The sequence below is a fragment of the Oratosquilla oratoria genome, chromosome 25 (assembly GCF_046742065.1).
Source record: "Oratosquilla oratoria isolate Oo_2021 chromosome 25, ASM4674206v1, whole genome shotgun sequence".
In the NCBI taxonomy this organism is placed as follows: domain Eukaryota; kingdom Metazoa; phylum Arthropoda; class Malacostraca; order Stomatopoda; family Squillidae; genus Oratosquilla; species Oratosquilla oratoria.
The window spans coordinates 45553606-45577981 of NC_134801.1; positions in this window are offsets into that span (position 1 = coordinate 45553606).

Here is a 24376-nt window from a genome sequence, read left to right on the forward strand (position 1 = left end):
AGAAGAGGAGGAAAAAGAGGAGAAGACGGAAAGAGGAGGAAAAAGAGGAGGGGAAGAAGGAAGAGGAGGAGAAAAAAGAGAACAAGAAGCAGGAGGAGGAGGAGGAGGAGGAGGAGGAGGAGGAGGAGGAGGAGGAGGAGGAGGAGGAAGAGGAGGAAGAGGAGGAGGAGGAGCTGGATGGTAAGACATATGGAAAGGAAAATGGAGGACGAAGACCTGAGTTGAGACTAAAGCAGCCCATACATGATCAAATATATTGCGCAATTTCATTATCAATACTCTGAATTGACAATTAAATTTACCGTGTATGGGCGGTATATCGCCCATACCGTGTATGGGCGGTATATCGCCCATATACGGTCAATTTAATTGTCAATTCAGAGTATTGACAATGAAATTGCGCAATATAATTGATCGTGTATAGGCCGCTTAACACAAGGTGCATCAACGTAAGGATGGGCGAGGGGAGAGGCGTGACTGCAAAAGGGCTGTGCGCCCCAAAGAGTCCGTTCGTAGTATAGTATACGTCGTAGTTTACAACTAGCCATTCTGCCAAATAAACCTTAGTACATGCCTGCCTGCCTGCCTACCTGCCTCTCTCTCTGTTGTTCTTATAATCCTAAAAAGTGATGCTTATTGTTCTATACAGCTTCTTTTACTATATACATTATATATATATATATATATATATATATATATATACACATTATATATATGTATATATATACATTATATATTATATATGTATGTATATATATATATATATATATATATATATATAATGTATATATATAATAAGCTCATAGAAGGGAAATAAGAGAGAGTGAGGCTTGTGCTAAGATTGATTTGGCAGAATAGCTAGTAGTAAACCACGACGTATACCACTCCCTGAACCGACTACTTGGATCACACAAGCTATAGCAAGAAGAAAGTGGATAAAGAAGAGTAAAACTCCAAAAGAAGAAGAAGGAAAGAAAGAGGATGATTAGGAGTCTGAAGAAGAGCAAAAAAATACAGGAAGGGAAGGAAAAGAGGTTGAAGGGAAAGAGGGAACAAGAGGGAGGAGGAGGGGGAGGAGGAAAGCGAGCAAGAAGAGAAAGGAAAAAAAAACAGATGAAGAAAAGGACAAGGAAGAGGAAGAGGAAGATTAGTAAGAAGACTGCGAGAAAGAAGAGGAGAGTAAAGAAAACGAGGAAAGAAAAGCAAAGGTATGATAGGAGGGAAAAGGAAAGGAAAACGAAGAGGATTGTAAAGATGAGGAGGAGGAGGAAGGGAAAGAAGAGCAGGAAGAGGAAGGAAAAGAAGAGCATGGGATGGAAGGGAAAGAAGACTAGAAGAAAGGAAAAGAAGAGGAGGATTATGTGGGGAAGAGGAGGATTTGGGAAAGAGGAGGTGAAGAGGAGGGGTTGAGGAAGATGAGGAGGTGGGTAAGAGGAGAAAGCGGGGGAGGAGGAGATGGGGAAGAGGAGGAGGTGGATAAGAGGAGGAGATGGTTAAGAGGAGGAGGTGGGTAAGAGGAGGAGGTGGGTAAGAGGAGGAGGTGGGTAAGAGGAGGAGGTGGGTAAGAGGTGGAGGTGGGTAAGAGGAGGAGGTGGGTAAGAGGAGGAGGTGGGTAAGAGGAGGAGGTGGGGAGGAAGAAGGAGCTAATTAAGAGAAGGTGGGGGAGGAGAGGATTGGGAAAGAGGTGGGGGGAAAGGAGGAATTAGAGAGGAGAAAGTGAAAGAAAACAAAAACAAAGAACAGGTAGTGGGGAGAGGCTAAGGAAGCAGGAGGAGGAAGAGGAGATGAAGGAGGAGAAGGATGTGGGAGAGGAAGAGGAAAAGCTAACGGAGGAGATGGGGGGGAGGAGGAGGAGCTGGGAGAAAAAACAAAAAGAACAGGCAGTAGGGGAGAGGCTAAGGAAGCATGAGGAGGAGGAGATGAAGGAGGAGAAGAAGGATGTGGAAGAGGAAGAGGAGAAGCTAAGGGAGGAGATGGGGAGGAGATGGGGAGGAGGAGATGGGGAGGAGATGGGGAGGAGATGGGGAGGAGGAGGAGATGGGGAGGAGGAGGAGATGGGGAGGAGATGGGGAGGAGGAGGAGGAGGAGGAGGAGGAGGAGGAGGAGGAGGAGATAGGGAGGAGATGGGGAGATGGGGAGGAGATGGGGAGGAGATGGGGAGGAGGAGGAGGAGGAGATGGGGAGGGGGAGGAGGAGGAGGAGATGGGGAGGGGGAGGAGGAGGAGGAGGAGATGGGGAGGGGGAGGAGGAGGAGATGGGGAGGAGGAGGAGATAGGAAGGAGATGGGGAGGAGGAGGAGGAGGAGGAGGAGGAGGAGGAGGAGGAGGAGGTGGGGGAGGAGGAGGAGGTGGGGGAGGAGGAGGAGGAGGAGGAGGAGGAGGAGGTGGGGGAGGAGTAGAAGGTGAGGGAGGAGGCAATGGCTGATTGGTCGACAAAGGGATGCGATGATCGTCTGACCGCAGTTGTTATTGCTGTGGACTGCCTGGCGCTCTTCGCAGCATTGCATCCACTGCATGTAAGTACATTTGGACACAAAAGATCCTGGTAACATGAAGTAGATGTAATGGTACCTTTCACCAATTAGATATATAAAGGTGACTGGTTGATATCTTTGGTGGTAAGGGGCCTCCATATTTCGTATGAATATGAATTGGTATTTTCTATTGAAGTTCTATTCGCAGCATATATATATATATATGTATATATATATACATATATATATATATGTTATATATATATATATATATATATCAAATCAGCCATCCTGAGTCCACTACTGAACAAAGACCTCCTTCATAGCATTCCATGACTCGCAACGACCGCGCCAACCTCTGCCGCGTCACTCCTGCAAATTTCTCAATTTCGTTTCTCCATCTTCTGTCTGATCTCCCTTTTCCACGCTTCCCATCTCGCGGCGTCCACTCAGTAACTTGCTCCATAGCTCATTAGTCGTCCGCACTAACTAACGTGCCCAATTTCACTTCCTCTCTTTTACCACCTCCACAATATCTTTCACTCTAATCTGCTCTCTCATCCAACTTGCTCTCTTTCGGTCTCTCAACGTTATTCCAATAATTGATCTCTCCATTCTCCTCTTTGCAGTCCTTAGCTACACACACACACACACACACACACACACATATATGTGTGTGTGTGTGTGTGTGTGTGTGTGTGTGTGTGTGTGTGTGTGTGTGTGTGTGTGTGTGTGTGTGTGTGTGTGTGTGCGTGTGTGTGTGTGTGTCCGTATGTGTGTGTGTGCGTATGTGTGTGTGTGCGTGTGTGTGTGTGTGTCCGTATGTGTGTGTGTGCGTATGTGTGTGTGTGCGTGTGAATGTATGCTTGTATGTCCGTGTGTATATGCGTGTGCGTACGTCTTTATGCTTGCGTACGTGCATGCACGTGTATGCATATACATACGTACACAAGTATTGTTTCTATCTAGTATTACCAAAAATGAACAACGCATTGCATGTGATAATCACGCACGCTACAGAATGTATCAATTCACGATGACTATTTTAAGCAGATCAACTGGAATCTGGTTTTTCCTGTTCTTTCTGATGTAGTATTTTCAGAAAAAAAAAACATTCCTTGTTATTTTTCCTTTAGCATTTTCCCTGATGTAAAAACGCATATAATAATCACTACTTTCCGATATAAGTTACATACACTGCAAAAACATCTTAACATTAATGTTAATATTTTTGGTAATAAATCTTTGGCAACGGCTAAAGAAGTGTATCACTTTCTTTGTTCATAAGAACATAAGAATGAAGGAGACTGCAAGAGTCCATGAGGCCTACACTAGACAGTTCCATATCTATTACCACCTGTCATCCAAATTCATAAAGTTGTCTAGCTGTTTCTTAAAACAACTGATAATTGCAGAGACTACATGGTTACTAAGTTCGTATCATAAGTATTTTAATCTTTCTCCTGTGTTGCATAAAACAAAAAAATTATACTCCATATGTTCGTTCAGTGGAAATATCTAAAGTCTAGTATTGTTTCTTTTATTTAAAGATAAGCCTACATTAAACCACAAAGACGGCGAAGGCTACCGCACCTATAAATCTCTCAGTCAAGATCTTGGGCAAGATCCTGGGATCGAATGCCAGACAACAGGGTTGAACCTTTAGCCAAAAAGGATACGAGATACCAGTGATGTCCTAGAATATATACAACATTTATCAATAAATATAATTTTCTTTTTCATCTATTCTATAAGGTGCAAATTTCAAATCACCTATTTATGATCAAAACTTCTACGCACAATGAAAATACCCACTCAGTTTATTTCAAAAGAAAAATATATTATAATAATGTAATGAAGTCTAAGGTCCAAAATGCACTGTTGGTAACTAGGAACTGTGTTCTAGTACTTCTGAAAAATTTATATCTAAATCCTCCCACTTCTAGGAAACTGGTCATGCATGTCTTATAAACGCAACGGGCAAAGTAGTAAAGAAACATAGCAATGAAAAGTTTACGTCAGTAAGCGTTCATCTATGCCCTAAAACGACCTTTGCCATATGTACTAAGACAGCGGCGTCAAGTCCCACCAAGTTAATTAGTATCGCGGTAAACAAACATCAACACAAAAACAAGCTACCGTTTATAAACACATATTGCATGGCGAATACCTTCATGAGAGTTTTGTGTGTGTGTGGGGGGGGGAAGTTAGACTATATCAAAAATAGCTTAGATACGACCTTAGCTATATCCTGGGCAAGTGGTATCCATCGTCGTCCGCTGGGCTTCATACTTGACTCTCAAGTATATAAACACAACTTTGACATGATCCCAAAACCACGACTTATTACCATTTGCCCAGACTTTACCATAATATAGGGCAAAATTGAGGTCTTTCAATGCTCTTACGCTTAGTCTAACACGTGGTACATACATCATTCAGTATTGTTTTTCTCGTTAAGCTGTTAAGTAAAATTCTCAGATAAATCTAACTTCTACACCTGCGCTATGATGCTGTAATTTATAGGTTTTAATCTGCTTTAACGCTGGATGATTTTTTTTTTCTTTTTTCTTTTTTTAAGTAAAGGTTTGGACCCTGTGGTAAAATGAGGGGAGTTCTCCGTTAAATGGTTTGAGTATAAGTTTGAGGAAAGAATGATAGACGCTCACGCTTATGACAACGACGACGATGACGATGATGATGATGGCGACAACGACGACGGCGGCAACGACAACAACGACGACGACAACAAAAACGACGACTTCCTTGACGGTTATGAAACTGCATTAATAACAAGTTAGAGAGTGATTTTTAGAAAACAGTATTACATTTAACTGAGACCGCTATGAGTTAATCCATTCTCTTTTTTCTTTTAAACAATTTTACTTAACGACATGCATTTTAGACCTTTGGTTTTGGTATAACATGAACACACACCAATCCATTTCTTCTCAAATGCTTAATAATATTTGACACTTGGTAGTCTGCACATCTACTTCTGATAATAATAGTAACTACGAAAAAGTAATTATGATATCTAATTACCTATCAATTAACCACTGTTGCACCTGGAATAAATTTAACGAGAAATCAAATATAATAGATTAGGTCTTAATGAAACGAGATTAATTACTTAAAGAACAGCCAATATAATCAAATGGGGATGCAGGAATCAGAGTCTATTTCTGACAAATGGAGTGCTCTTTCTACTCTTTCTCGAGCCTCCTCTGTGGGCATTTCGTCTAGTTTTATTCTATTTTCCTCTTTTATGCTTCTTTAGCCACTAAAGAGAGAGAGAGAGAGAGAGAGAGAGAGAGAGAGAGAGAGAGAGAGAGAGAGAGAGAGAGAGAGAGAGAGAGAGAGAGAGAGAGAGAAAATAAATAGAAAGAGAGAAGTAGAAAGAGAAACAGAGAGAGAGAGAGAGAGAGAGAGAGAGAGAGAGAGAGAGAGAGAGAGAGAGAGAGAGAGAGAGAGAGATAGATAGAGACAGACAGAGAATGTCCTCCATTTTGTCCTGTACATGACTGCTAAAAAAATAAATAAAATAGAATACAATAAAATAGAATAACAACAATGTTAATAACAACAATGTTAATAACAACAATGTTAATGACAACAATGACAACGACAACAATGACAACGACAACAATGACAACGACAACAATGATAATAACAATAACAACGATAATAACAACGATAACAACAACAACAACGATAACAACAACAACAACAACAACAACAACAACAATAATAATAATAATAATAATAATAATAATAATAATAATAATGATAATAACAATAATGATAATAAAAAATAAATAGATAATCTATGTTCTACAGTCGTGAATATAACTTTTCTATTTTCACTCTCTTTCTCTGTTCGGTATAAACAATAATCCTCTTTAACACCTTCACCACAAACTCGTAGCCCCAACTGAGTAAATTCGTCTGGACTGATTGGTGTAACACAATAAAATCGTCTTATGTATTTAATCTGGACAAATCCTATCAATTTATTCAGTATGGATCAACAATTATGTGCCAGTGTTCAACTATTCCAGTAAATCCATTCACGATTACAATCTTGTATTCTTATACAGGCGATTATGAAATATGAAGTGAAAAGAGTCCATTTCACAGATTATGTGTACGCATGTAGATGTGTACATGTGTGTGTGTGTGTGTTTGCGTATGTGCATGTATGTACGTACGTGCGTGCGTGCGTGCGTGTGTGTGTGCGTGCGTGTGTGTGTGCGTGTGTGTGTGTCCATGCGTGTGCGAGTATATGTGTGTGTATGTATACGTGTGCGTGTATATATATATATGTGTGTGTGTGTGTGTGTGTGTGTGTGTGTGTGTGTGTGTGTGTGTGTGTGTGTGTGTGTGTGTGTGTGTGTGTGTGTGTAAAACATCAAAAACAACAACAGCAACAACAACAATAAACGCAAAACTATTTTGCTCAGATGAGGGAAAGTAAACTCACTCCATAAAAGGCTAATGAGAATTGGACAACTTTTTTTCATCATTATTACTAAGCAAAGATTGAACTTTGATACAGTCTACTGTTTACATGTACAAATCCTCAGTTGATGCATTTCATGATTTGCTTGTCACTGTGGTATGTCAACTTTCAAACCCACCACTTAATGGCTGGACCCGAGTTGGATCCCAACGGTTGATGGTGACCGTTTGCTCTGGCACTGCAAACACATAGGGTAAAGGTGCCAGATTTGGCCGTTTATAAGCGTCTCTTGCTGTAAATGCCTACCTTTTTTTTTTCTTTTTTTTTTTTTTTTTTTACAGATTAATGGTATGAACTACTTTTGTAGTTCTGTTACCTGCGGTCTCTTTTACCCTTTTCCCCCGGCAAAAAATAAATAGATAAATAAATAAAAATTATAATTCATCATATTCATGTCTGCACCTGTCTGTATCAATCTCTTTTTCTATTCAAGTGTCTATCTACTTCTATTTCTACCTATATAATTCTCTTTTCATTTGTCCCTGTGTCAGCTTATCTTTGTTTCTGTCTATCTTCATCTCTCGTTTGGATCCTCTTACCTCATCGTTCTGATGATACTTTTTCCCTGCAGCAGATCCGTCTTGCAATCTTGCAAATGATGTCCGATTTTGTCTGAGAGTATCAACAATCAAGTATTCCGAGAAGTTCAGGAGTGTTCCACGAGCACTAACAACAGTGATAATAGAGTGACAAGAAAAAAAAAAAAGGAGCAAATCATGATGGAGCATTCGTGCAATGGGTGTGGAAATTATTGAAAATATAATCAGGCCAATAGGCCGCAATCCATTGACTTTAGCTAGGATAATATGTTTAAAGTAAGATAATGTTGAGCAATTATTGCTTAGACTTATTCCTTAAAAGAATAAAACAGTCTGGGTACGTTAGAATAAAATATGCAAAAAGTGAACAGCGGGTGTCCATTGTTATCCGTAAGTTTTACTCATTGACTGATTGTGGTGGTGTTGGTGGTGGTAGTGGTGTAGTGGTGGTTGTGGTGATAATGGTGGTGGTGGTGGTGGTGGTAGTCGTGGTGGTTGTAGTGAAGGGTAAGATCATTAAGCTGAACAAAACAATTCTGTTGCAGTAACATGTCTATGTCATTCATTTATCTGGAAGCCCAACCTCCCGAACCCGGCCCCAAGCAACCCTCGGCAACAATATTATTACAGCCTATCTCGACAAACCCCTTCCGTGGCGGGGACCACTTCTCCATTTATTCTGACATTCGCCAGACTATCTTATTCATCTCCGCGGCACCCCGGACCTCGGTGACATAAAAGGGTTAACGAAGAACGTGTCCTTTCACGTCACGAAAGAAACTGGAGAGAGAGGGAGAGGGAGAGAGAGAGAGAGAGAGAGAGAGAGAGGGAGAGAGAGAGAGAGAGGGAGAGGGAGAGGGAGAGGGAGAGGGAGAGGGAGAGGGAGAGGGAGAGGGAGAGGGAGGAGAGGGAGAGGGAGAGGGAGAGAGAGAGAGAGAGAGGGAGGGGAGAGAGAGAGAGAGAGAGAGAGAGATAGAGATAGAGAGAGAGAGAGAGAGAGAGAGAGAGAGAGAGAGAGAGAGAGAGAGAGAGAGAGAGAGAGAGAGAGAGAGAGAGAGAGAGAGAGATAGAGAGAGCATGGTCGAGTATGCTCCCACGCTCGGGTCCCCCTCCGCCCGTCCACAGGGACAACAAGAGCATCACTTCTGACAAAGAAAATGGATCGAGCGATTGCAACCACAAAGACGTCCCCTGTTTCTGACGTCGACGACCTAGATGGCGTTGACAGTGATGGGGGTGGACAACAATTACTTTCCTCCTTTCTTCATTGGTTTACACGATGGGGCTGGCTGGTATGCGACTCGACGAGATAATCGCTGCATGGCGGATTTGAAAGTTTTTTTTTTCTTCTTGAAGAGGATAAAGAAGAGGCGAAGAGAGAGAGAGAGAGAGAGAGAGAGAGAGAGAGAGAGAGAGAGAGAGAGAGAGAGTGTGTGTGTGTGTGTGTGTGTGTGTGTGTGTGTGTGTGTGTGTGTGTGTGTGTGTGTGTGTGTGTGTGTGTGTGTGTGTGTGTGTGTGTGTGTGTGTGTGTGTGTGTGTGTGTGAAGTGTGTGTGTGTGTGTGTGTGTGTGTGTGTGTGTGTGTGTGTGTGTGTGTGTGTGTGTGTGTGTGTGTGTGTGTGTGTGTGTGTGTGTGTGTGTGTGTGTGTGTGCGTGTGTGTGAAGGAGAGAGGGAATGAGGGAGAGAGGGAGAGGGCGAGAGAGAGCAAGTGAACGGGGGATAGATGAATGAGAGGAGTGGAATAGAAGAGAGGGAGAGAGTGAAAGAGAGAGTGAAAGAGAGAAACTGATGCAAAGAAAAACTGATATAAAAACAGACTTATACAGAAACAGACTTATACAGAGAGAGACTGATACAGAGACAGATTGATGCAGAGACAATCAGACAGAAAGACACAGACAGACAAACAGAGATGGATAGAGACAGACGGACAGAGACGGATGAACAGAGACAGTGACAGAGAGTCAGAGAAGGAGACAGAAACAGACATACACAGATAGAAAGACAAAGACAGAGACAGACGGACAGAGACGCTTAGAGACGGACACAGAAGGACAGAGACACTTAGAGACAGAGAAAAATAGATAATGCAGACAGAGACAGACAGACCGAGACAGACAGACAGGTAGATTAGAGACAGAAGAAAAGGTAGAGATAGTAGATAGATACAGGAGTACAAGCAAAGACAGGTAGACAGAAAGACGGTGAGAGACAGAGACAGTCTGGCAGAAGTACAGTAGAGGGGCAATACATACAAACAGTTAGATATATAGACGGGTAGACATACAGGCAGAAAGACAAAAACAGGCATGCATACACGTAGACTGGCACACGGGCAGCCACAGGCAGGCAGGCAGGCAGGCAGGCAGGCAGGCACACACACACACACACACACACACACACACACACACACACACACACACACACACACACACACACACACACACACACATACACACACGTGCGCACACACACACACGTGCGCACACACAGAAAGATATATATATATATATATATATATAGAGAGAGAGAGAGAGTAAGAGAGAAAGAGAGAGAAAGAAAGAGAGAGAGAGAACTAAAGCAGAAGCACTAAAGCTGTCAACAGTTGTTGCGCAATCAAGCCATGACAAGAAAATCGCGTGTTGCTCTCTCTCCAAAGAGTTGGGGTGGTCTACTGGTGGGCCTGCTAGGTTCACGTCCTGAAGTTCTTGAGTTCGAGCCCTGGACTTGTCCTGCGGCTGTTTTAATCTTACTTAGGTCTAGTTGCCCCTTCAAGTTGAACAAGACAATCTGTTGATCAACTGTACGGATTAATTAAACTCGTTACTGAAATTTAACGATTAAAGCGCGAGTTTAATAAACGACTGTGTCTGTTGTTGTTGTATGCAAAGCTAATCTGTTGACCTTGGTTGTTGTGGCTGTCAACGCGGTTGTACTCCTCCTCGGTAGAGTACCCTTTCATTGTGGTAATTGAGGGCTTTCTCAACAATGGTGGCGGATGTGTGCGTCCTCGCCCTCTCTTTGGTTGGTGCCTCTCTGTGGCACTCAGTGAGCACAGTAAAGCTGAATCGTGATGGGGAAAATAACCAACTAATATATATATATTCTCCTTTACAAAGTCAGGTTGGATTTTATTTACATAGTATGGAAGCATGGGAGAGGATATTTACAATTGAAGAAATAAATACGATTTTATTTGTACCAATAGGAATTTGGATTGTATTGACACACTGAGCAAGTGTATATATATATATATATATATATATATATATATATATATATATATATATTATATATATATACATATATATATATAATATATACATATACATATATATATATATATATATATGTATGTATATATAGATGTATATATATATATTGTATTTATATATATATTTATATATATATATATATATTGTATGTATATATATATATATTGTATGTATATATATTGTATACATATATATTGTATGTATATATATATTGTATACATATATATTGTATGTATATATATTGTATACATATATATTGTATACATATATATATATATATATATATATATATATATATATATGTATATATATATATATATTGTATATATATATGTATATATATATATATATTGTATATATATATGTATATATATATTGTATATATATATATGTATATATACAGTATATATATATGTATATATATATATATATATATATATATATAGTATATATATATATATATATATATATATATATATATATGTGTGTGTGTGTGTGTGTGTGTGTGTGTGTGTGTGTGTGTGTGTGTGTGTGTGTGTGTGTGTATAATGCAAACAAAAATATATGAATATGTTTTTGGCAGTTCTTTAGTAAATATAACATTCAATGGATCAATACGTCTTGAAACCATAATTCAAGGATTTGTACCCCCTGAAGATAAAGTTCCCCTAGGGTAAGAAGGAGGACAATAACTTATTTTCTTCTAACTGGGAAATATATTTCTCGGAAAAAAAAAACCCACCGGATCAAGGACTTACAACTAAGTTGCACTTCTTAAATTTTTATGGTAAAGTTGAATATCACAACTGTTATATCTACTATCCCAGCAACCCGCAGTACTAATCCGCAAGGGCTGGTTGAGAGTAATGGCCGTACTTTTAAGCCATTAAGTACCATTAGAAGGTATAGTTTTACCTAATGTTAAGTGTTTTTGACTTATTTACAAAACCTACAAATATTTTTCGTAACTATAATTGACAAAGTTAATAGAATTGTTCTTTCTAATGGTAAAAAGTGATTGCCAGGAAAGGCCCTAAGTATTGTCTTTACATTGTCTGTATAAGTAGAGTCACTAAAAACTAAAGTTCTGGGGATGTGTGTGTTTTGTCTTTACATCGATTGCACAAGTATTCCCTTTACATAGACTATAATATCTCTTCATAGACTGTGATCACAGTCTTTATAGAGCCTGTGTAGGCAGTGTCTCTCCAGACTGTTTGGGCATTGTCTCTCCAGAGACTGTGTGCACATTGTCTCTCTAGATAAAGACTGTGTGCGCATTGTCTCTACATAACGCTTGAGACCGTAAAACGCGAACCTGTCTTGATGGGCGAAGAGCGGACCAGTCAATGCGTCAACTGCTTCTTTGTATGGGATGTTGCCATACAAAGGGATAACATCTTCGAGGAAAAGGAGGACTAACAGAGGAGAAGGGTGAGGTGAAAGAGGAGCACGAAGAGGAGGAGGAGGAGGAGGAGGAGGAGGAGGAGAAGGAGGAGGAGGAGGAGGAGCAGGAGGAGGAGTAGGAGGAGTAGGAGGAGTAGGAGGAGTAGGAGGAGTAGGAGGAGAAGAAGGAGGAGGAGGAGGAAGAGGAGGAGGAGAAGAAGGAGAAGAAGGAGAAGAAGGAGGAGGAGGAGGAGGAGCTAATAAAGGAACAGGAATAGGAGGAGGAATAGAAGGAAAGGAAGAAAGAGGATATGCGTGTTGGAGGCTGAAGGTAAGACGATGAAACGTCTGGAGAAGAATAAATACCTTTTGATAGAAGAAACCAAAGAAGATGTACGAGAGTCGTCAATGTAAAATTGCTGTCGATGACGCACAGTACACTTAAATGGTTACGAATGGCGAACGACAAACAGACATTACGTAATCTAATTACATTGCTAAAGGAGAGACATTATAAAAATAAAAGGGCAAAAAATGATCATGTACGTAGAAAAAAAATCGATAAATTATGTGGTCATGTGGCTAATAGCAATATGCAAATTATGAAGAAGTGTATGACATAAATTGAATATTTTTCGTATCATTAATAAAGCAAAACAACCATTCATATGAAAGGTGCACTTAATATGGGAAAACTCCTTATGCCAATAAGACTTTGCCTGTATTGGTTTACAGTCTAAATCATTTCAAGAATTGTCTTAACTTTCTTAGGTGTCATATCCACTGGCATGAGGAAAGGTTCTGCTAAAATCAGACTAAAAAAGTTATCAGCCAGAGGACTTAAACCCAATAAACTTAATATACGAGTCAACCACTGGCTACAAGATCATTATATCTCAAAATAATTAATGAATAAATAATCAATAAATAAACATATAGATAAATAAATAAACAAATAAATACATAAAAATTGAATAAATGAATAAATAAAATAAAAATTAGGGGAACTGATGAGATAGTTCGTGTCTATGTAAAAATACAGAGGAAACCCAATTCTCTACGACATTCTATGAGAACACGAAGAGTCAACATAAAGGAACACTTCTGTCTTGCAAGCGATTATGACTTTCGGGATTTTAGCGTGACAGATCGATTTGCCGCTTGGAAAGATAAGGAGCTTACGCATGGGGGCGCTAACCTCTGAAAACGGGGCGGTGGGAGCCACTGATAGCCATTGAGGGGCATATGTCCCCCCCCACCACCAAGGCGAGATCGAAGCCCAACGTTTCCAAGCTGCCAGATGAAGTAATTATTAACAATAAGAAACAGAACCTCGCTTACTGGTTAGCCTTAGGGCAGCGTTCCCCAACCTGGGGTGCTGAAATCAATTATAGGGGGTGCTGGGAAGCAATGCACATAAAAATTACATTGATTTATGTATCATTGATTGCCTAGTTGTGCATATCTGACTTTTTCCATTCTATCTTATTTTTCTAGGGTGTTCTTATTTCTTCTACAAACAATATTGTCAATTTGTTTAATTTCTAAGGAATCAAGAAAATAAATCATCATGCAGTACACTTCACTTTCTTTTATCCCTCTAATAACAAGATAGGGGTGCTGAACTGCTTAGACATGACAACAGGGGGGTGCTATGGTCGGGAAAGGTTGGGAAATGCTGCCTTAGGGCCTATTTTATAGTATCCCCATAGAATGGAAAATAACGACGATAGTCACTCACTTGACTCAAAGATCCTTTGGTAAGTTCTTGGTCTCTGGTACTTCCAGGTCCTTCAGTTGGCACTTCATACTGAACGAATCGCGAGAAAGAATTTTTGAAAACAGGGAGAGAACTAACTCAAGATAACCCGAGAAGCATTGTGTCGCTTTTAATTGTTCCTAACCCCTTACCTACCCCGTGGCACTGTTCCCTTTACTCACTCTGTCGCCAGGCTATTTCATTCACCTCTGTTGTATTCCTCCGGTTGCGAAAGGGGCAGACTCCATTAACCCCTTCCGTATCAAGAGGCACTTTCCTTTTCCTGGTGGCTTCCGCAAGAGCCGTTTCCTTCATCTGTTGTGGCACGCCCTCGGCACCGAAGTGGCTGATAAGAGGGCACCTCTAATAATGAAGCGATCACTAGTTGTGAACGAAATGACACTCAATATCCTGTCCCCCAATATACCAGAATGACGATCTTAAATCAAGATGTCCTTACTGCAGGTCAATGCACGCGCGCGCGAGCACACACGTAATACAAGTATGTATGTGCGTGCGTGTGAATGCGTCTATGGGTGTCCATGTGTTAATGTAAGTTTGCGTGCGCCTGTGCGTGTGATTCACCATGGTCTTAGATCACGTATTTGACTCGTGATAGACAGCTATTTTCCCTCCCGGAAGAGAGCTCAGAGCTCATATATGACCGCTCTATGGGTAATGCAGAGACCTTACACGCACACATACACCCAACTCCCCGCTCACGAGAGATGGAGTAACGACTCGCAGTGCAGCGATATTGAAATCATTTCAGCCCAGGGCGGGATTCGAACCCGGACCGCCGTAGTGGCAGCCGGGAACTCTACCACTGCGTCATCGAGTTTGTGTATATGCGTGTGTGCGCGTGCGTATCTTCCTCTCCAAATGCCCTTTTAAGTTATTCTTCTAGTTCCATTTCTGTATTCCTTATTATCTATTTTCATTCCTGGAACATTTGGTTTCCTAGGTCCTCATATACGAATATACTTTTTCTTTCTTTCTTTTTTTACGTACTTTCGACGTCCACTACTCGCTCCCATACAAAAGCACCAAATCCAACATCTCTCCCCCGTTCCTACAGTTGCTCTGATTAGAATCTTTCTTCCTCTATACTCTCTTAAAAGAACAAGCTACCCTGTTTACATTCGTCAGTGTTTGAAGTACACAAACCTAAACACACGCACACGTAGACATATGCGTGAACACACACACACACACACACACACACACACACACACACACACACACACGACTCGATGCCGCGGTGGTTAGAGTTCCCGACCGCCACTAGGGCGATCCGGGTTCGAATCGCTATCCAGGGCTGAAATAATTTCAGTATAGCTGCGCTACGAGTCGTTACTTCAACTCTTGTGGGCGGGGAGTTGGGTGTCTGTGTGCGTGTAAGGTCATAGCATTACCCATAGATCGGTCATGTATGAGCTCTGATCTATCTTCCGGGAGGGTAATAGCTCTCCATCACGAGTCCAACACGTGATCCATGACCATGGTGATTCACACTCACAGAATACATTAATTGAACTCTAATCATGATCATTTGAATGTAAGGATATAGCCAAAGTTGCAACTATTCATGAATTTGAATCTGGTAGGAGACGATCTCAAGACCGTTGCTCCTTTCTTGTATACTAATATTAAGTACTCGTAAATACAATTAGATTAAACACACACACACACACACACACACACACACACACACACACACACACACACACACACACACACACACACACACACACACACACACACACACACACACACACACACAGAGAGAGAGAGAGAGAGAGAGAGAGAGAGAGAGAGAGAGAGAGAGAGAGAGAGAGAGAGAGGAGAGAGAGAGAGAGGAAAAATTAGAGAAAAGAAGAGAATAAAGAGGGAAAAAGGGGAAATTAAGAAAAGAGAGAAAAAGGAGAAAAGAGAAAAAAGAGGAAAAGAGAAAGAGAAAAGTGAGAGAGAGTACATCCGATACATGCATGTATAGTCAAATGTAAACATGCGACTCTTTATACAGATTTCTGATGAAGAAAGTGAAAAGACTATAAACTAAGGAAAAGAAGGTGAAGTAAGTGAACAGCACGAATTAGGATAAAAAAGAGGAGGAGAAAGAGAAGAAGGAGGAAGAAGAGAAGAAAGAAGGAAGAAAAGAAAGTGAAGGAGGAGGAAGGAGGAGGGGGAGGAGGAGATGGGAGGAGGTGGAAGAGGAGACGCGGAGGAGGTGGAGGAGGACCGGAGGACCGGAGGAGTAGGGAGAGGAAGAGAATGAGGAATAGGACGAGGAGGAGGAGGAGGACGAGGACAAAGAGAAAAAAAGAGGATGAGGACAAGTAGGAGACCTAGTAGGAGGAGAGGAAGAGGAGGAGGTGGTGGAGGAGAAGGTGGAGGAGAAGGTGGCGGAGGAAGAGGAAAAGATGGAGAAGGAGAGGAAGGAGGAGGAAGAAGAAGTATAGGAGGAAAAGGAACAGAGAACTAGAAATAATGGAGAAAATGATAAACGTGGAAGAAGTTGAAAGAACAAGAGCAGTTGACTTCCTGTTCCACAGTCAACATGATTATTCGAATTTTTGTACAAAAGAAAGTAGGAAACACCTTTTGATTCATCTCGTTTCGGTTTTTCTGTTTCCAGGTTTGAAGATTTAATTAACCCATTCAACTCCGATGACAAGATGTCTTGTCATTTGGTCAAATAAAACAAAAAATCATAATAAAACAACAAAATGTTTGATGATCAAACAGCACCAGAAAAATATGACGTCATCAGTCCTCCTCGAGGAGGAGGACTGATGACGTCATATTTTTCTGGTGCTGTTTGATCATCAAACATTTTGTTGTTTTATTATGATTTTTTGTTTTATTTGACCAAATGACAAGACATCTTGTCATCGGAGTTGAATGGGTTAATATCGTCTTCCTTTTTCCTCCCGATTGCTATCTTTTCCTATTTTTTGACTGCCACCAAGCTACTTCATTCATTTCTCGGTAACATATTTCTACTATTTACTCCACGTGACGTCACGCCCATGTCACACCTATATGCGCGAGAGCTGACTTCGTGTTGTACATACTCTTTTTACTCACGAGGTGGATGTGATGAAGACCATGCCAAAGCAATGAGTCTATTCCTGGCTAAATTATTTAAAATAAATAACGTTACAATACACATCCTGAGAGTATTATCCCTATTTCTGTAGATAGTTCTGAATAATATAAAAATATTTTAGTCATGAAATTTTATTTATATTTATTATCTCTTTGTGGAAACAAGATTATGCATATCAATGTCTCTCGTAGGAGTTTGTAGAATGTTCAAGAAATTTGATAAGTTCTGTAGCTCGTCAATTTATCGCTTAAAATCAGCATTATTCTCTTGTAGATTGATTGTTGATACATAACATAGAATCATGTTTGCATATATGTACCCTTATGTAAGTGTATGTACATGCGTAAATACATGTACGCATGAAAATGTGTGTACGCACGCGCATGTTATACATGCGCGTGCTTGCGCTTGCTTTATAAACAAGCTCATTTGTACCCGATACATTCGTGTATGCAAATCCGCATACACAAATACAAAAAACAACCACGGCCCTTCGCCATCCCGTCAGCATCTTGTCAACGTCACGTTAGCGTGGGAGACAGTTTCGAATACCAAAGCCCGGACATCTCCAGCTGCGTTTTAACTTGATCTAAACCTCCTCCCTTTGGACGAAGTCCTGCCTCTCAAGCTGTACCGAAGCCACCTCGCGATGGTCAGAACAAGACACGTAAATAAAAGGGTCAATGTAGTTTAGGGACAAACCACAGAGTATTGAGAGGTCTATGGGTCAATTCTTGCCTCACGAACGAGTCCAGTACACAACAATGACACTAACGTTAGTCAGAATATATACTAACCAAGCCTTAATGTGGAAAGCGTTAATCGTGACAGTCCTGACCGCTTTCCTTATTAATAAATTACAAAGCGGTACTTGTAACTCGAAGTTACTCTTCGATAGTCAAGTACTTCATAATTCAACTTATTCCTTTCCTTATTATATATTTCTTACGGGGAACCACGAGTCTTAAAAGTGTTATAGTGATAAAACACACAAGGCTCCCTCCCCCTTAGGAAGGAACTAATTGAGACACGTCTCATCTCATTCTTTACAAACTGGGTTAGATTAATAAGGGTATAAAGTCGTCCGCGATCTTCTCTAAGTGTAGATTAATATCTAATCATTGAAGAATGTTGTATGAACACACCGTAGGAGTCACTAAATTCCCAACGTACTACACAAAACGTTTGTCGTCGACAAAAAAAATTATCCGTTCGTATGTAAATACAGCGTTAAAACATCTATGTCTTATTTTAGTTTATGCCAGGATATTCTATTTAGGTGAAGAAAATTCTCCAAAGACCAGTGACGGTCATGCGACGAGGAAAAATAAAAGTTTACAGCGATACTTCTCAACAGGTTAGGTAAAAGTTATTTGCTTGTGTAGACATTACCAAAAGTCAAGACTTCTGCCGTCGGCTGTACATACGATGGAGGAGAATCGAAGACATCACGACTGGAGAAACACAACTACGATAAAAGACACCACCATTGCCATATGTGTTCGGATGTCCATGGCAAATAGTAATTCCCAATTAGCTGTTGATTTTGAGCACATGGCAAGCGCACGCGCACACACATGCGCACATACATAAATACAAACACACGCACGCGCACATACATGCACACAGGCACGCACACACACACACTCATACACACACACACACACACACACACACACACACACACACACACACACACACACACACACACACAGGAACACATTCTCACACACTCATACATACGCACACACACACACACACACACACACACACACACACACACACACACACACACACACACACACACACACACACAAACACACAGGAACACACAGAAACACATGCATACATACGTGCGTGCGTGCACACACACACACACACACACACACACACACACACACACACACACACACACACACACACAACACACACACACACACACACACAACACACACACACACACACACACACACACACACACACACACACACACACACACACACACACACACACACACACACACACACACACACACACACACACACACACACACACACACACACACACACACACACACACACACACACACACACACATACTCACACACACACACAAAATGCGCGCACACACACACACACACACACACACACACACACACACACACAACCACACACAAAAACACACACACACACACACACACACACACACACACACACACACACACACACACACACACACACACACACACACACACACACACACATACGAACACATACTCATACACGCATACATATGCGCGCGCGCACACACACACACACACACACACACACACACACACACACACACACACACACACACACACACACACACACACACACACACACACACACACACACACACACACACACACACACACACAGGAACACAGGAACACATACTCATACACGCATACATACACACACACACACACACACACACACACACACACACACACACACACACACACACACACACATAAACACACAAAAAAATGATAGGATACTTTTCCTCGGAGGCGTAATTTCCTTCTCCATAAAACACGACCCGGAAAAAAATTAATAACTTGATACTAGAAAAGGGAGAGAGGAACACAACAATAGATGTACACACGGCGCAATGTACAAATACAGCAACAAATGAATACAAACACACTTACATGAAAATGCAAAATGGTACACACGGCCGCTCTCGCCAAGCAAACAACAAAAGACGTGCATTTCATAGCGTCAAGCTGTACCGCAAACACAAACCCTGACAGCAGCAGCCTGGAGGAGGAGGAGGAGGAGGAGGAGGAAGAGGTGGAGGAGGAAGAGGTGGAGGAGGGTGGGCCGAGGTGAAGGAGGAGGTGGGGGTGAAGGCTTGAGGGTTGAGTGGGGAGAGCTTGGGGGGGGTATATGTACGTGTATGTGGGAGTGAAAGAGTAAATTGTGTTTGTGTGGAGGAGGAAGAGGAGGAGGAGGAAGAGGAGGAGGAAGAGGAGGAGGAGGAGGAGGAGGAGGAGGAGGAGGAGGAGGAGGTGGAGGTGGAGGAGAGTGGGTGGAAGTGGAGGTGGAGGTGTGGATAAGGGGTGAGGGCTTGGGGGTGAGTGGGGAGAGCTTCAAGTGGGGTATATGTACGTGTATGTGGGAGTGGAAGAGTAAATTGTATTTGTGTGGAGGAGGAGGAAGAGGAGGAGGAAGAGGAGAAGGAGGAGAAGGAGGAGGAGGAGAAGGAGGAGGTGGGGGTGAGTGCTTGGGGGTGAGTAGGGAGAGCTTCAAGGGGGGATATATCTACGTGTATGTGGGTGTGGAAATACAAAAGTGTGTTTGTGTGTGGGGGGTAGGAGTGAAGAAGGTACTACCAAAGAAAAAGTGTATAGTAAGGGAGATGGATGGGGGAGTCTGTGGATTTGCAGGGAGATGTAACGTGGGATGTCTGTGTATTAGGGAGGGCAAAGGAAGTTTGCAAACTCAGTCAGATACTCTTACAGGATGGGTATAGGGATCGGTGAAGGATATGGGGGGATGCCTGTGTGTAGGGGGCTGGAGACATAAAGGATGAGACAGGGAGAGACAGGAGAAACAGGGAGAAATTGGGAGAGAAAGGGAGAGGAAGAGAGAGACAAGGATAGGACAAGACTTCTGGAAGATGGTGGGGTGGTGGAGGGACAAAGAAAAAAAGTGAAATTGGGAAAGTATTGTTAAATAAAAGAAGGAAACGGAACGTGATCGATGTGGAAGGGGACTAAAAATATAGAGGTGGAATGGGGATGGAAAATGTACGGTGGGGAAGGGGTGGAATGTGGAGACGAAGAGATATGTGGAGGGAAGAGATTAAGAGGATAAGCGTGGATAATCAATGGAAATTGGGTAAAAAAAAGAAAAAGAAAAAAATAGAGGCGAAAATGAAACAAAACGGTGAAGATAAAAAATAAACAAAATAGAAATAAAAGGAGAAATTAAGAAAACTAGAAATTAAAGAAACAATAAATAAAATTAAATGAAACGAAAGAAGGAATAATAGAAAGGGAAGAATCAATAAAATGAGGAGAATATTTAGGAAAAAGAGAAAAAAAAAGAGACGAAACTGGAGAAGAATATGATGAAGCGAGAAAGGTAAAAATAATAGAGACGACAAGAAGGAGAGAGGCAGGGACAGATTGGGGGAAGAAAGACTCACAGACAGACAGACAGACAGGAGAGAGAGAGAGAGAGAGAGAGAGAGAGAGAGAGAGAGAGAGAGAGAGAGAGAGAGAGAGAGAGAGAGAGAGAGAGAGAGAGAGAGAGAGAGAGAGAGAGAGAGAGAGAGAGAGAGAGAGAGAGAGAGAGAGAGAGAGAGAGAGAGAGAGAGAGAGAGAGAGAGAGAGAGAGAGAGAGAGAGAGAGAGAGAGAGAGAGAGAGAGACAGAGAGAGAGAGAGAGAGAGACAGAGAGAGAGAGAGAGAGAGAGAGAGAGAGAGAGAGAGAGAGAGAGAGAGAGAGAGAGAGAGAGAGAGAGAGAGAGAGAGAGAGAGAGAGAGAGAGAGAGAGAGAGAGAGAGAGAGAGAGAGAGAGAGAGAGAGAGAGAGAGAGAGAGAGAGGAGAAACAGAGAGAGAGAGAGAGAGAGAGAGAGAGAGAGAGAGAGAGAGAGAGAGAGAGAGAGAACATGAGAGAAAGGGAGAGAAGAGAGAGACAGGGAGATAGAGAGATAGAGAGACAGGGAGATAGAGAGATAGAGAGACAGACAGGAAAGAAGAGAAGCAAAGGTTGGGTAGAGAATATTAACCCCTTGTTGTAAAAAAATATTTTACAGACACTATTTTGGCTACCGTTAGGTAATTTTATTAACAATAATGTTATTACTAATGATACTTTCAAATATAGTATTATAATCCCTTATACCTTTTATAACGAGATTGACACATTAAATGGGAGGTCATAAAGAAATTGAAAAATGGAAGAGAAAAAGAAATCAAGTAGATCATAATGATTATGGGGAAGTAACACATACAAATTATAAAGAAAACGAGAGAAAAAGATATTCAGGGTCAAAGGAAGAAAACGAACGACGAAGAAAACGAAGATGACCAAAAAAACGTAAAGGATAAGAAAGCGGAACAAAACATGAACTAAAGGAGGAGAAGGCGGTAAAGGAGAAGGAGGAGGAAGGAGGAGGAGGAGGAGGGGAGACGGAGGAGGGGAGGAGGAGGAGAAGGAGGAGGAGGAAACACTTGAGAAGATGTGAGCGCAAGAGAAGAGGACAGGAAGAAGGAGAGAGGAGGAGGAGGAGGAGGAGGAGGAAGAGGAGAGAAAGCGAAGGAGGCTGGATAGTGGGAAGACCATCAAAGAGTAACAAGGGACCAACCCCAACACACGAGAGGAGGGGAGGGGGTCATTGGAGTGGACTCGAGACATACCACAGAGAAATTAAAGACAAAGGGAAATATATATTTGATTAAAAGAATCAATGAAGACTCTCACACGTATTTTGGCTGCCACAGGTGATTCTGTTTACAGACACATACGAGTTTTGCATTCAGCAACATTTAACAAACGAATGATGCAGACATAGTATCGAGGAAATATAGGAGAGGACATGAAGGAAATTGATACAAAAGCAGGGAATAAGTACATAAAAGAGTGATTGGATACGAATATAGTTGTCTAGATGTAGGTATAGTTGTAGGTGTAGATGTAAATGTGGGTATACGTATAACTTTATGAATGTGGTTAAGGGTGTGGATGTTAGGTGTAGTAATATGCGTGGGAGTATACAGTCATGTAGTCTACAGTCTTTAATATGGACACAGCCAGAGGACTTGGTTCAGTATATGAGGCACCAACGTAATGAAGAAGCTAATTGAGGAGACAGGAATTATGTTACTGTGCAGTAGGGGACAGAGGTGACCCGGAAGCATGCAGGAGGAGGAGGAGGAGGAGGAGGAGGAGGAGGAGGAGGAGGAGGAGGAGGAGGAGGAGGAGGAGGAGGAGGAGGAGGAGGAGGAGGAGGAGGAGGAGGAGGAGGAGGAGGAGGAGGAGGAGGAGGAGGAGGAGGAGGAGGAGGAGGGAGGAGATGAAGGAGGAGGAAGGAGAAAGAGGAGGAGGAGAAAGAGGAGAAGGAGGATCAGGATGAGGAGGGGGACGAGGAGGAATATGGAAAAGAAGGCAACGCGGAAGCAAGGGTGACGATGAGGAGAAGGATGATCAGATGAGGGTGATGATAAGGAGGAGGACGAGGAGAGGAATAGGAAGAAGAATATGGAGGAGATTAGAAGGAGGCGAAAGAGGAGAAAGGGAGGAGGAATGGAGGGGGAAGGGAGGAGGCGGGGGAGGTGGAGGAGAAGGGGAGGAGGGGAAGGAGGAAAAGGGAGGAGGAAGGGGAGGAGTAGGTAAAGGAAGGAAGAAAGGAGGAGGAATGGAGGAGGAGAGGAGGAGGATGTGAGGAGGTGAAGGAGGAGGAGGAGAAGGGGGAGGAGGAGAAGGAGGGGAGGAGATGAAGGAGGAGGAGAAGAAGGCGGAGAGGAGGTGAAGGAGGAGGAGATGGAAGGGGAGAGGTGAAGGAGGAGGTGTTGATGGTGGAGGAGGTGTTGACGGAGGAAGAGGAGGAGGAATAGGAGAAGGAATTTGGTAAGACGAGGAGGAGAGGAAAAAGTAATGTATGTGGAAACAAGGATAAGGATGAGTATAATAAAAATGGGAAGAGGTAGAAGAGGATGTGAAAGGGAAGAGGAAGAAGAGGAAGAGGAAGGGGAGGAGGAAGAGAAAGAGGAGGAGGAAGAGGAAGTGGAAGAGAAAGAAAAGTAGGAGGAAGAAGAGGAGGAGGAACAGGTGGAGGAGATAGAGGAGAAGGTGGAAAAGGAACAGGAGGAGAAAGTGGAAAAGGAATAAGAAAAGCAGAAAGTGGAAAACGAAGAGGAGGAGGACATGGAAAAGAGGGGGAAGACGAATACGGAGAAATCGAAATGAGGACGAAGACGACAAAGACAAAGAAGACGAATACGACAAAGAGGATGAAGACGACGAAGAAAAAGGAGGGAAGAAGACAAAGTAGGAGACAAATAATACGGAGAATGAGACGAAGAGGAAAAGGAAACGAAGAAGATGAAAAAGACAAACAAGAAGAATAACGAAACCAACATGAAAAAAGGAACAAAAAAGAAGAGGAACAAGAAGAGGAGGAACGAAAAAAAGAAGTAAAAGAACAAGAAGAAAATGCTGACAACGAAAAAGAAAACGAAGACAACGAAAACGAAGACGAAGCCGAAGACAAACACTGAGACGAAGACTAAGACTAAGACTACGAGTAAGACAAGG